Source organism: Cervus elaphus, chromosome 15, assembly GCF_910594005.1.
Source record: "Cervus elaphus chromosome 15, mCerEla1.1, whole genome shotgun sequence".
In the NCBI taxonomy this organism is placed as follows: Eukaryota; Metazoa; Chordata; class Mammalia; order Artiodactyla; family Cervidae; genus Cervus; species Cervus elaphus.
In genome coordinates, this window is record NC_057829.1 from 66,111,633 (window position 1) to 66,126,924 (window position 15,292).

The 15,292-nt window shown below is 40.5% G+C and overlaps 1 protein-coding gene and 1 non-coding gene across 10 annotated transcripts in view; both read left to right on the top strand.

The window, feature by feature from the left end:
* Positions 1-15,292, top strand: part of GBF1 (golgi brefeldin A resistant guanine nucleotide exchange factor 1) — a 119,625-nt gene that overhangs the window by 71,616 nt on the left and 32,717 nt on the right. The gene's annotated exons all lie outside the window — the stretch shown is intronic.
* Positions 12,232-12,670, top strand: LOC122709777. The gene has a single exon (XR_006345737.1).

Sequence of the window (15,292 nt, forward strand, 5' to 3'; positions counted from 1 at the left end):
ACATTAACTCTGCACTCTGGGCTGGAATGCAACTTTACCAGAATAATACAGCTTTTGTATTGTGTGAGGTTGGAATAAAATGAGAGAGACAGATATTGTTGGGGAAACAGGTGTTGGCTGAACCCGGGTTCTGTCCCATGTTTTCTAAAAGGTTGTTTCCCAGCCCTTTCAGGATTGTTCCTCTAGATTCAGCTGTCTTGAAAGTTTTCTGGGTACCTTTCAGAGCAAGTAACGTGTGACTTCTCAGAGTACTGCTGCTCCCGTAAACTTTATTTGTTCATTCTCCAGCTCACAGTCATATCTTTAGAGGCAGCAATGGCAGGTGGTTAGAGTACTTGTCCTGGCCCTTGTTGATTATATTTTCAATGTCTTTGCTTTCCCATCAGTAAAATGGAAATGTCCCTTGTCATAAAGTTCTTGAGCCCATTAACACAAAAGGTGGCTGAGGCAGAATAAGATTCCTCAGACTTATTGTCACTAAGAATTTGTGATATGCTGCTATTAAAAAAAAAAGAAAAAAACAACCTTTCCAGCTGCTGGGGAAAGGTGAAGAAGTAGGATTCTGTACACTTAGGGAACAGGGAGAGTTGCTTACCAGTCCTGTAATTGATACTCTTTAGGGATTCTCTTACTCTTCTCCAAAAGCTTTGGCTATTGACCCTTCAATCTTTTCTATCATCTACAGACTTTGCTAATGTCAATTCAGAATTTAGTTCTTTAGTATTTTCTTTTACTTCCCTTCAGGGCCCCTGGAGGAGACCTGACAGGGTGGTAGTTGCTGATAAACCTGTAATTGTTTTCTCTTCTTGCCGCCATTGAACAATGAAATATTTTACTAGACTATGAGGGGAATTTGGATTGAAAAATTTGCTCCAAGTGTAACGACTGCATAAAGCTGGGGTGAATGTCCTGTTTTAAAGTATAACAACAGAAATTTTTAATTTCTCCTGGGCTTTCAAATTGCCTGCTTAAGTTTGGTCTTGGTCTTATACAATGAATGCAGAAAATGGCAAGGCAGAATAAAGGGCCACAGCAGCTCTGGTTTGCCTGTATGTTACAACCTAATTGCTTTCCTTTCAATATGTGCCAATTTCCTCTAGAAGGAAGAGAACTAGTGTTTAGAGTTGATACGCATCAAACTTGTGCTCTCAGTAAGACAGATGGATCAGTCTGTCCTCAGGCCTCTGCGATATGTTTGAGGCTGGTCCCAGTGGGCCTCATTTAGCCCTGCCAGCCTTGTTAAAGGGGTCTCGCTCTTCCCTCTTGGATTAGGAATGAATGTGGGCAAACCTGAAGGTTCATTTGTATGGCAGCCATAAAATCAGTAACTGTGTTAGTCATTGGTTAGGAAGAAGAAAGGTACAGAAGAAACTTCAATTCTAGGATAGTTAAGTTTTACATTTTTATTTGCCATCCATGTTATGCAGTTAATATATCTAATAGTAAACCCATAGCAATAGCATAGTATAATATTTAAGAACATAGTCCAGAACAGACCTGGATTTAAATTCTACCTCTTCCACTTATTGTGTGACTTTGGGCAAGTCACTTAACCTCATAGAGCCTTGGTTTTCTTATCTGTAAAATGGGAACAGTAATATTATTCCTCAGGGCTACTCAATTCAGATCAGTTCAGTTGCTCAGTCATGTCCAACTCTTTGCAACCCCATGGACTGGAGCATGCCAGGCTTCCCTGTCCATCACCGATTCCTGGAGCTTGCTCAAACTCATGTCCATTGAGTTGGTGATGCCATCCAACCATCTCATCCTCTGTCATTCTCTTCTCCTGCTTTCAATCTTTCCCATCATCAGGGTCTTTGCTAATGAGTCAATTCTTCACATCAGGTGGCCAAAGTATTGGAGCTTCAGCATCAGTCCTTCCAATGAACATTCAGGAGTGATTTCCTTTAGAATTGACTGGTTTGATCTCCTTGCAGTCCAAGGGACTCTTCAAGAGTCTTCTCCAACACCACAGTTCAAAATGGGAGGATAAAAATCATCTACATATGATAATTAGTTTAGTATGTAGCTGTTGCTGATGTCTGAGGCCAGTTAAAGTTGTTGTCCTGAGCAATGGAATTGGATTCTTCTTGTAGGTGGTAAGCAGCTCCTAGCAGCAAGCTAAACTGGTTATTTAACAGTTTAAATAACTGTTTAACTGTAAATAATATTTAACTGGTTATTAATGTCCAAAGTGGGAAGCTTATGTATCATATTAAAGAAAGTCATGCAGTAAATTAAAAGTGTTTTCCCATGTGTGCGCTGCCTTTTAAGTTGCTATCTTACCTTCTGAAAGTAAAGGCTAAATCTGACATCAGGCAGACCAGGGTGGTCCTACTTAACAAGGAGGAGATTGTAAAGGTGAGGATTTCAGGAGCAGAGATTTTTGGAAAGTAGCCTGCTTTGGCTCTATATACTGTCAAGAGATTTCAATCTGAAAAAAAATACATCTTCTTTTCTATACTCTCCCTAAGGAGAGAGGGACCTGCTGTAGAGACAGAGGTGACCCAGGTCCTGACAAGGTGTTTGAGCCAGAGAACATATGTAAATGCCAAAAACCCTTTTCTTTTTGATCGTCTCGAACATTTGGAGGCCAAATGTCTACGGAAGAAGGAGAGTAGTTTTTATGTCATCTCTGACTTATGTTGGTACTTCATGAACATGACCTACAAATTACTTACCGAAGACAGCTTGGGAAAAATATAAATTTATGATTTCTAATTCTTGGGATCATCAGACTTTTAGTAAAACCTCAAGATGCGTAAGTTCAGGAATTACTTATGTTTAATTAGAGTAAAAGTTAAGATTTGGTTTTTTGATTCATAAAAAGAGGTTGAGTTGGTCTTTGAGGGAGATACTAGCCTGAAAAATGAATGCTTCTCAAAGGGTTTTTCAAGGGCGAAGTGTTAAACATAATTTGCCTTTCTTAGTGTAAGGTGGTTTGTACTGTTATCTTCTACTATAGGCTCTAGGTAGACCCATAGATTCACCTTGTACCTGGATGTAGTAGTGATTACACTATCACTGTACTTTAAAAAAAAAAGAAAAAACTTTTAAAATTTATTTTTGGCTGTGCTGGGTCTTCATTGCTAATTTCGGAGAGCAGGGGCTACTCTCTAGTTGTACTTGGGCTCCTCACCAGGATGGCTTCTCTTGTTGCAGAGCACAGGCTCAGAAGTGGTGCACACGCTTAGTTGCTCCATGGCATGTGGGATCCTTCCAGATCAGGGATGAAACCTGTGTCTCCTGGGTTGGCAGGTGGTTACTTTAGCACTAAGCCACCAGGGAAGCTTCGTACTTTGTTTCTTAAAGGGTCATAATATCAGAGATAATCCACCTCCCCACCCCTGCTGCAGTCTGAAGGCACTTTGAGAAGCTAAGCATTTGTTTGGAAATAGGAAACAGATCTGAGAAACTACTGGATGATATCTAGAAAAAGAGGATCCACTGTTAGGAGCTTAGACAAACAAACCAGGCTTGCTTTTCCCCCAGGCTACCTTTGTAACAGACTGTCTGCATTCATGTTTATTTATTCCCAAACTGTACTTTGTGTTTAAAATAAGCTTGGAGAGTCTAAAGGGAGCCTTAAAGAATTTCATTAAACTGTGTACTCCCACCACCATAATTCCCCAGGAAAACCCTGTGGATGAAGAAACTGTGGCCCAAAGAAGTGAAGTGTTTGCGCAAGGTCACATATAGTGACAGACCAAAATTGGGCATAGCATTTTTTTTTTTTTTTCGTTTCTCTTGTTGTATGGGGCAGGGTTGCAAACGGTTATCAGGGTTTAAGCCTTAAGCCCAGACTAGGTAATTTTCTTAGAGCTGCTCTTTGGCAGTCTTTTCTCAAGTCAGATCGTGAAATCAAGCCTAAATCCCCACCTAACCTTTCAAGGCTGGAAATAAAGGTATGGCAGATATTTCAGAGGCTTCTGGCTCCACCAAAGTTTAGTTTGGCTTATCCTTTGGACCACTACTCCTGATGTCCCCTAGTGACCAAAAAATACAGCTCTTTCCTACTGAACTTACAGTTTCTCAAAAATTCCATTTGTAGCTCATTCTCAATCTTACTTTGACTTTTACAAGAAATATTCCTAGGTATAGCTTAGTCAGGGAAGTAGAATATGAGGACCTGGACTTCCCTGGTGGTCCAGTGATTAAGACTCTGTGGTTCCACTGCAGGGGACACCAGTTTAATCTCTGGTAGGGAAACTAAGATCCTGCACGGCACACCAAAAAAAAAAAAAAAAAAAATAGGAGGATCTAACACTTTCTCCTAAAATGGAATGTGCAGGCATAGACATAAAAGCCCAGAACCAGAGAGCTTTTTATGCTCAAATAATTCTGTCCTGTGTCTCTGGATACAGAAATGTCAAGTGGGGTAAACGAACTAGACTTCTGTTTTTATCATGCTCTGATTCATTAGTCTGTTATACGTGATCTATCTTGTGAATGATGATATTCTGTCTCCAGGAACATGAGCCAATATTTGCAGGATGAAGAGTTAGGATGGGAGCAGGCTGGTGACCCTCTAGAAAGCAAGAAGGGAGAAGTAGGCTCTGAGGGCAAAAGGGGTCGAGACAAGCATTTCTGAAGTCAAATGGTGTTGAAATAATATACTGCAGGAGTTTTTCCTTGTCAGCGTAATCCAATTGAGAATGCCCAACCGTCCCTGATAAGAGTCACTCAGGAGTAAAGAGCTTCGCTACCAGGGAAAGCAGCTTATGTGTGCATTTTGGCTCAGGAATGTGCCAGCCCAATGCTGGCCAAATGAGAAAAGGCTGCTGCAGGCTGGAGAACACATGCCTCCTGGGAGGATGGTGACTGCTCCCCTGTATGCTGAGAAGAGATTGTTCCCTTTTGTCTAAGGGCAGTGCATAGCACCACATGTTGAGGCCTTTGACATAGATTATCAGGAAAGGTACCAGCTCTGATATGGGAAGATAAAACAGTGTCACTATTCATCTCCTTTTGGACAGGCCACTGCATCATCTGAGAAGACAGAAGACTTAGGGGTCATCTACAGATTCTCAACCTGACTTTAGGCCAAACTGAGACTTACCTGTTAATGCTATAATATAGGGAGGTGAGAGCCCTGTTCACTGATGTTGAGAGAGTAAGAGCAGAACACTGTCAAGAAACCTCTGGAGATTCAGTTTGCTTTGTGTTGAAGTGGCCTACAGCTTCTCCAGAAATAGTTTAATAAGTCTTGTTTGATTATTCTTATTGGGCACTGACTGACTAGAAGTTGGACCTGGACTTGATATGAGAAGCAGGTGGCCTAGTCCTTAAAGGATCCCAAGTGTTCTTTCTCCAAGGGGAGTTAAATTCCCCCTCTTCCTTGTTCATTTCAGTTCAGTCGCTCAGTCACGTCCGTCTCTTTGCGACCCCATGGACTGCAGCATGCCAGGCCTCACTGTCCATCGCCAACTCCCACAGTTTACTCAAACTCATGCCTATTGAGTCGATGATGCCATCCAACTATCTCATCCTCTGTCATCCCCTTCTCCTCCCACCTTTGATCTTTCCCAGCATCAGGGTCTTTTCAAAAGAGTCAGTTCTTCGAATCAGGTGGTTAGAGTATTGGAGTTTCAGCTTCAGCATCAGTCCTTCCAGTGAATATTCAGGACTGACTTCCTTTAGGGTTGACTGGCTGATCTCCTTGCAGTCCAAGGGACTCTCAAGAGTCTTCTCCAACACCACAGTTCAAAAGCATCAATTCTTTGGTGCTCAGCTTTCTTTATAGTCCAACTCTCACATCCCTACATGACTACTGGAAAAACCATAGCTTTGACTAGACGGACATTTGTTGGCAAAGTAACATCTCTGCTTTTGAATATGCTGTTTAGGTTGGTCATAGCTTTTCTTCCAAGGAGCAAGCATCTTTTAATTGCATGGCTGCAGTCACCTCTTTCTTGTACCCATTCCTTTTTTATCTTCCCATCTTAGAACGTGAATTAGTCACTTTCAGAGCACCCCTCTACCTGATCTGCACTCTGTTTACTGAACTGTTTGTGCCTTGAGGTTGACAGCCTCCCAGGGTGGGAATTTTAGCTACTTGGCCAGGGGTGTCAGATGTCTCCTTGGTTGTGAAATTACTCAGCCTGCTTACTGTGAGCAGCATCATAGCACTTTTTCCCTGAAGGACTCAGGCAGCTCTTCCTACTCTTCCAAAGAAGATCTAGACAATTGAATCTCAATTCCTGGGCAGAATGAACCAGAAGATAGAACACCAGAAATTTTTCTTTTCTGGATTCATAGGAAGCAGTAGAGCATCCTATGAATCAGCAGTTCAAACTAGAGGTCAAAACTCCAGTTCTGCCTAGACCAGATTTTCTTGGGCAAGTGATTTCAATGTACCATCATTCTCTTTTTTTGGAAGGGTAGGGGAATGAGGGTGATAGTGAAGGTTCCTGGTGGGTGGGTTCTTTTAAAAGTCCAACCCTTTTAGTTTTCCGTCACTAAATTTCCATAAAGCATTGACTCACAGAATGGAAGTGCTGGAATGGATGTATCGTAGCAGTCAGATTGCAACTATCTAATTTGACAGATGAGCTTAGGTATCAAATGCCTGGTTACTAGTAGGAGTGAGACTAATGATTCCTTGTCTGTTGACTGGATTGTATATTTTGTGAGGGTCACATCCAGAGAGTTTTTCGTGGGACATTGTCTAAGCCTCTGTATGGTGTCACCCCTGCCCCCTCAAAGTCTCTCAATGCCACATTGAGCTCTTTCCTCTTAAGAAGCATAAGGTTTGCAAGTCAGATCTAACAGTATATAAAAATAATTATATACTAAGACTGATGAGGTTAATCCTGGGAATACAAGGCTGACTCAGTATCTGAAAATCAATTTATCTACCATATTAACTATCTAGAGAAAAAAAAAATCACTTGATCATATCAATTGTTGAAGAAAAGGCATTTGACAATAAAACATCCATTTTTGATCATGAACATCTACAAAAACTTATGGCTAACATCATACTTCACAATGAAACACTGAATGCATTTACTCTAAAATTGGGAACAAAACAGTATATCTACTTTTGTAGTACTGAAGTCCTAACCAATAGTGAGACAAGAAGAGGAAATAAAAGGCAAGTAAATTGAAAAGAAAGAAACAGGGACCTCCCTGGTGGTCCAGTGGCTAAGACTCCATGCTCTCAGTGCAGGGGGCCTGGGTTTGATTCCTACTCAGAGAGCTAGGTCCCACGTGCCACAACTAACACCCAGCACAGCCAAATAAGTAAATAAATATTTTAAAAAAGAAAGAACCAAAACTGTCACTATTTGCAGAAAACATAATTGTCTATGTAGGAAACCCCAAGGAAGCTACCCCTCCCCACAAGAAAAATCCTAGAATGAATAACTGAATTTAGTAAGGTCACAGGATGCAAGGTCAACAGAGAGAGATCAATCACATTTCTATATTCTAACAATGGACATCTGGAAACTGAAAATTAAAGCACATACCATTTACAAATATGCCAAATAAAATTAAATACTTATGTATAAATCTAACAAAACATGCATAGAACCTGTATGCTGAAAATTACAGTACACCGATGAAAAATACTAAGAAGTAAATACACAGACATACCATGTGCATGGATTAGTAGGCACAACATAATAAAGGGGTCATTTCATCTCCAAGTTGAACTATAGACTCAGTGCAATTCCTGTAAAACTTTCAAGATTCTTTTTGCAAAAATAGACAAGTTTACCATGTTAAAATGAAAAGATAGAAGAACTAGAATACTGGAAATACTGGAAACAGTACTAAAAAAAAAAAAAAAGAAGTAAATTGGAAGAATCATACCACCTGATTTTAAGGTTTAGAATATAGCTGTAGTAATCAAGAGAGTGTGATATTGTCAGAGAGTTTGACATACAGATGAATAGAACAGAACAGAGAACCCAGAATAGACTCACACAAATAAGGCTAACTGATTTTTTTTTAATTGTATTGAAATATAGTCAATTTATAATGTGTTAATTTCTGCTATACAGCTAATGATTCAGTTATACACACACACATATATATATATATATTCTCTTCATATTATTTTCCGTTATGGCTTATCACAGGATATTGAATATAGTTCCCTGTGTTATACAGTAGGAGCTTGTTATTTATCCATCCTGTATATAAGAGTTTGCATCTGCTAATCCCAAACTCTCAGTCCCTACCTCCCCCACCCACTCCCTGTTGGCAACCACAAGTCTGTTCTCTGTGTATCTGTAAGTCCAGTTTTGTTTCTTAGATCTGTTAATTCCATATATAAGTGATATATTATGGTATCTGTCTTTTTCTTTTTGACTTATTTAGTATGATAATTTCTAGATCCATCCATCCATAATGCCTTATATTTTTACACCACAACTTCTTTTTATTTTTAACTATTTATTTTGTATTGGAGTAGCGATGATTAACATGCTAGACAGCATGTTAAAAAGCAGAGACATTACTTTGCCAACAAAGGTCCATCTAGTCAAAGCTGTGGTTTTTCCAGTAGTCATGTAGGGATGTGAGAGTTGGGCTATAAAGAAAGCTGGGCACCGAAGAATTGATGCTTTTGAACTGTGGTGTTGGAGAAGACTCTTGAGAGTCCCTTGGACTGCAAGGAGATCCAGCCAGTCAATCCTAAAGGAAATCAATCCTGAATATTCACTGGAAGGACTGATGCTGAAGTTGAAACTCCAATACTTTGGCCACCTGATGCAAAGAACTGACTCGTTTGAAAAGACCCTGATGCTGGGAAAGATTGAAGGCGGGAGGAGAAAGGGACCACAGGGGATGAGATGGTTGGATGGCATCACCGACTCAATGGACTTGACTTTAAGTAAACTCTGGGAGTTGGTGATGGACAGTGAGGCCTGGCATGCTGCAGTCCATGGGGTTGCAAAGAGTTGGACACAACTCAGTGACTGAATTGAACTGAACTGATAGATGATTAACAATGTTGTGATAGTTTCAGGTGGACAGCAAAGCGACTCAGCCATACATATACATGTATACAGTCTCTCCCAAACTCCCCTCCCATCCAAGCTGCCACATAACATTGAGCAGAGTTTGATGTGCTATACTGTAGGTCCTTGTTAGTTATCCATTTAAAATATAACAGTGTGTCCATGTCTATCCCAGACTCCCTAACTATCTCTGCCCCCCATCCTTCTTCCCTGGCAACCATAAGTTCATTCTCTTAAGTCTCTTTCTGTTTTGTAAGTAAGTTCATTTGTGTCGTGTCATTTTAGAGTCCACATATAAGGGATGTTATACAATATTTTTTCTTCTCTGTCTGACTTACTTCACTTAGTATGACAATCTCTAGGTTCATCTATGTTGCTGCAAATGGCATTATTTCATTCTTTTTAATGGCTGAGTGATATTCCAGTGCATATATGTACCACATCTTCTTTATCCATTCCTCTGTGGATGGACATTTAGGTTGTGTCTTGTCTTGGCTTTTGTAAATAGTGCTTCTGTGAACATAGGGGTGCATGTATCTTTTTAAGTTATAGTTTTATCAGGGTATATGAGGAATGGGATTGCTGGATCATAGTCTACTCTACTCATAGTTTTTTGAGGGACTTCCGTACTGTTCTCCATAATGGCTGCACCAGTTTACATTCCCACAAACAGTGTAGGAGGGTTCCCTTTTCTTCACAACCTCTCTAGTATTTATTATTTGTAGACTTTTAAAAGATGGCCATTCTGACTGGTATGAGGTGGTACCTCGTTGTATTTTTGATTCGCATTTCTGTAAGTAGCAGTGATGACCATCTTTTCATGCCTATTGGCCATCTGTATGTCTTTTTTTAAAGTATCTGTTTAGGTCTCCTGCCCATTTTTCAATGGGATTCTTTGATTTTTTGTTATTTAATTATAGGACTTGTTTGTATATTTTGGAAATTAAGTCCTTGTCAGGTGCATCATTTGTAAATATTTCCTCCCAGTCTGTAGATTGTCTTTTCCTTCCATTTATGGTTTCTTTTGCTGTGTGAAAGCTTGTATGTTTAATTAGGACCCATTTGTTTATTTTTTCTTTTGTTTCTATTGCTTTGGGAGATGGATCTAGGAAAATATTGGTATGATTTTTGTCAGAGAATGTTTTGCCTGTGTTATCTTCTAGGAGGTTTATAGTGTTTTAAGTCTTTTTTGTTGTTGTTTTAAGTCTTTAAGCTATTTTTTAGTTTATTTTTGTGTATGGTATGAGGCTGTGTTCTAGCTTCATTGATTTACATGTGGCTGTCCAACTTCTCCAACTGTTTGCTAAAGAAACTATCTTTTCCCCATTGTATATTCTTTTTCCTTGTCAAAGATTTACTGTCCATAGTGTATGAGTATATTTCTGGGCTTTCTATGCTGTTACATTGATTCATATATCTGTATTTCTGCCAATACCAAGCTATTTTGAGTACTGTTAGCACTGTAGTATTCTGTGAAGTCTTGGAAGGTTATGTCTCCTGCTTTGTGCTTTTCCCCCAGGTCTTCTTTCACAATTCTGGATCTTTTATAATTCCATATAAATTTTAGTTCTGTGAAAAATATCATGGGTATTTTGATAGGTATTGCATTTAATCTATAGATTGCTGAGGCCAGTTGAATTTTGACAAAGGTGCAAAGACAACTCAATGAAGAAAGGATTTTTTTTTTTCAACAAATGCTGTTGGGACAATAGAACATCATATGCACAAAAAAAAGAACCACTTTCATCTGAAGCTCATCAGTCAGTTCAGTTGCTCAGTCATATCTGACTCTTTGCGACCCCATGAACTGCAGCACACCAGGCCTCCCTGTCCATCACCAACTCCTGCAGTTTGCCCAAACCCATGTCCATTGAGTCTGTGATACCATCCAACCATCTCATCCTCTGTCATCCCCTTCTCCTCCCGCCCTCAATCTTTCCCAGCATCAGGATCTTTTCAAATGAGTCAGCTGTTCGCATCAGGTGGCCAAAGTATTGGAGTTTCAGCTTCAGCATCAATCCTTCCAATGCACACCCAGGACTGATCTTCTTTAGGATGGACTGGTTGGATCTCCTTGCAGTCCAAGGGACTCTCAAGAGTCTTCTCTGAAACCACAGGGCAAAGCATCAATTCTTCAGTGCTCAACTTTCTTTGTAGTCCAATTCTCACATCCATACATGACTACTGGAAAAACCATAGCCTTGACTAGATGGACCTTTGTTGACAAAGTAATGTCTCTGCTTTTTAATATGCTGTCTAGGTTGGTCATAACTTTCCTTCCAAGGAGTGAGTTTCTTAATTTCATGGCTGCAATCACCATCTGCAGTAATTTTGGAGCCCAGAAAACTAAAGTCAGCCACTGTTTCCCCATCTATTTGCCATGAAGTGATAGGACTGGATGCCATGATCTTTGTTTTCTGAATGTTGAGCTTTAAGCCAACTTTTTCACTCTCCTCTTTCACGACTAAGCGACTTTACTTTCACTTTTCACTTTCATGCTTTGGAGAAGGAAACGGCAACCCACTCCAGTGTTCTTGCCTGGAGAATCCCAGGGACAGAGGAGCCTGGTGGGCTGCCATCTGTGGAGTCACACAGAGTCGGACACGACTGAAGCGACTTAGCAGCAGCAGCAGCTTTCACTTTCCTCAAGAGGCTCTTTCGTTCTTCTTCACTTTCTGCCATAAGGGTGGTGTCATCTACATATCTGAAGTTATTGATATTTCTCCCGGCAATCTTGATTCCAGCTTGTGCTTCATCCAGCCCAGCGTTTCTCATGATGTACTCTGCATATAAGTTAAAAAAGCAGGGTGACAATATACAGCCTTGACGTATTCCTTTTCGTATTTGGAACCAGTCTGTTGTCCCATGTCCAGTTCTAACTGTTGCTTCCTGACCTGCATACAGATTTCTCAAGAGGCAGGTCAGGTGGTCTGGTATTCCCATCTCTTTCAGAATTTTCCACCATTTATTGTGATCCACACAGTCGAAGGCTTTGACATAGTCAATAAAGCAGAAATAGATGTTTTTCTGGAACTCTCCTGCTTTTTCAGTGATCCAGCGAATGTTGGCAATTTGATCTCTGGTTTCTCTGCCTTTTCTAAAACCAGCTTGAACATCTGGCAGTTCGTGGTTCACGTATTGTTGAAGCCTGGCCTGGAGAATTTTGAGCATTACTTTACTAGCGTGTGAGATGAGTGCAATTGTGGGGTAATTTGAGCATTCTTTGGCATTGCCTTTCTTTGGGATTGGAATGAAAACTGACCTTTACCGGAGGGAGAGCGGGCTGGAAGTTAGGTTACTGTGAATTGTTGTGTGGTGTTGTGTGTGGTGTGTGTGGGGGGTGGGGGGCGGCGCGTGTAGGCCGAGTGTGTGAGTGGACGCGTGAATGTGTGAGTGGATGAGTTAATGTGTGAGTGCGTGTGCCTGCCCCTGCGCCCCCTCCCCCGGCCTACACGTTGATCTTATTTGATCGGGTTGTGACTCCAGCCCCGCCGGGCCGACCCGAAATGAAAAGCTTCCCTCCTGCGAAGCCCTTCCTCGGGGCGCTGTGCAGTGAGGCCCCTTGGGCGGTGGCAACGCCATGGCCCCGGAGGTTCCGGAGCCGGTCCTATGGTGCCCGGCGCTCAGAAGTGATGAATTGATCAGATAGACGAGGCCGGTCTTGTCCTGCGCCATTGATTATCGAGGCGATTCTGATCTGAAGAAAAAAAAAAAAGAAAACTGACCTTTTCCAGTCCCGTGGCCACTGCTGAGTTTTCCAAATTTGCTGGCATATTGAGTACAACACTTTCACAGCATCATCTTTTAGGATTTGAAATAGCTCAACTGGAATTCTGTCACCTCCACTAGCTTTGTTCATAGTGATGCTTCCTAAGGCCCACTTGACTTCACATTCCAGGATATCTGGCTCTAGGTGAGTGATCACACCATCATGATTATCTGGGTCGTGAAGATGTTTTTTGTACAGTTCTTCTGTGTATTCTTGCCACCTCTTCTTAATAGCTTCTGCTTCTGTTAGGTCCATACCATTTTTGTCCTTTATTGAGCCCATCTTTGCATGAAATGTTCCCTTGTTACCTCTAATTTTCTTGAAGAGATCTCTAGTCTTTCCCATTCTATTGTTTTCCTCTATTTCTTAGCACTGATCACTGAGGAGGGCTTTCTTATCTCTCCTTGCTATTCTTTGGAACTCTGCTTTCAAATGGGTATATCTTTCCTTTTCTCCTTTGTTTTTCGCTTCTCTTCTTTTCACAGCTATTTGTAAGGCCTCCTCAGACAGCCATTTTGCTTTTTTGAATTTCTTTTTCTTGAGGATGGTCTTTCTCCCTGTCTCCTGTACAGTGTCACGAACGTCCATCCATAATTCATCAGGCACTCTGTCTATCAGATCTAGTCCCTTAAATATATTTCTCACTTCCACTGTATAATCATTAGGGATTTGATTTAAATCATACCTGAATGGCCTAGTGGTTTTCCCTACTTTCTTCAATTTAAGTCTGAATTTGAATCCAGAGTAGGCACTTGTTTAAGTCTCTAAACTCAACAGTAAGAAAACAACTCCATCAAAAAATGGGCAAAAACTTGGACAGACAGATCACCAAATGGTGTTTGATGTCACTGGCCATTAGGGCAAGGCAAATTTAACCCACATTGAGATACCACTGCTTACTTACTAGAATGACTTAATAAAAGTACTGAAAATACCAAGCACTAGAGAGGCTGTGGAGAAATCACAATCCTCATTGCTAGTGGGAATGCAAAATGGTACAGGACTCTGGAAAAACAGTTTGGCAGTTTCTTTTTTTTTTTTTTGGCAGTTTCTTAATAAAACCAAACATACACTTATTCTCTCACCCAGAAATCCTACTCCTGGATATTTATCCCAGACAGATGAAAACCAATGTTCTTTGCACAAAAACCTGTACCCAAATGTTTATAGCAGCTCTATGCATAATTGTCCCAAAATGGAGAAGCCCAATGTTGTTCAGCTAGTGAATGGATAAGCAAATTGTGGTAGAAACATGCAATGGAATACCACTTGGCAGTAAAAAGGGAACAGACTATTGAGTTAGGCAGCAGTTTAGACAAATCAACCTGAAAAGGTTACATACTGTAGGATTCCATTTATATGACCTCTTTGGTAAAACTGTGGTGAGAGAATAGATCAGTGGTTCACGGGAGTTGGGGTAGGGGGAGGGTGTGATCACACAGGAATAACAGAGGGAGTTTTCTGGGGTGATGAGACTGTTCTGTATTCCAACTGACACAGTGCTTACAGGGATCTATGTGTATGTAAAAACTCATAGATCTGTATACTAAAAAAGTCAATTTTACTATATGATAATTAAAATTAAAAAACATTTTTTTAAGTACCAAAAGAATCTTAATATACAAATCTCAGCCTAGTTCACACCAAGAATGGCATCCACATGATGCAGCCGAATATCAGGCCCTGCCTTCTAAGACTGAGGGCTGAAGACACTGAGATTAGGTTTAAGGGAATGGCCACCTATGAACGTGGACCTGAATTCAGAAAAGCCCTTTCCTCTGTGGAAAGGCTAGACTGGCATGGGGGAAGCCTATTTCTTCTCTCCCTGGGCTCTTCTAACCAATATTAGAAAAAATTTGTTGCTGGAACTTGTTCTTTCAAAACCTTCAGTTGAAGCAGCCCTGCAGAGACAGATCACACTTCCATCAATTTCAAGCCTACTGAGAACAGGAGAGAAACTCCTCTTTGGTACATTAAATCATTTGGCTTTGGGAGCCCACACCCTATGTGTGTGTTAAAATTTATAGGACTCAAAGAGTCAGTTTTAACGAATTAAAAAAATTAAAAAACAAACAAAAAGAAGCAGAATGTACTTAGCCCTGAAAGTGTCAAATGCTGGTTGTAAAATTGCGCACATCTTTGACTACAAAGCAAATATAGGTATAGCAACTGGGTGAATGTTCAGAAAAATCTGTTCCCTATCCTACGTCTCAAAAAATTTTTTTCCGTTTAACAGTTTCATATCTCAGATATTCCCAACCTATATTTTTTTAATGACAAACCAAATTGTATGTAATAGAGTTGTGTTCCTAAAGCAGCAGGACTAGATGACTTTAATTTTCTCAGTCTGCTTTTTAAAGGTATTTTATATATTTCAGTTTTCCCAAATATTTCTATTCCTTACATCTCAACCCTTTACCATCTTACATACACACACACAAAGGTTTTTCTCTAGGCTTTTTCTGCAGATTGTACATCTCTTGGTGGGGGTAGCGGGGGATGAGAAGCAGGTTTTATACAGCTGATGTGATCACTGTACAGACAAGCTTGGAAA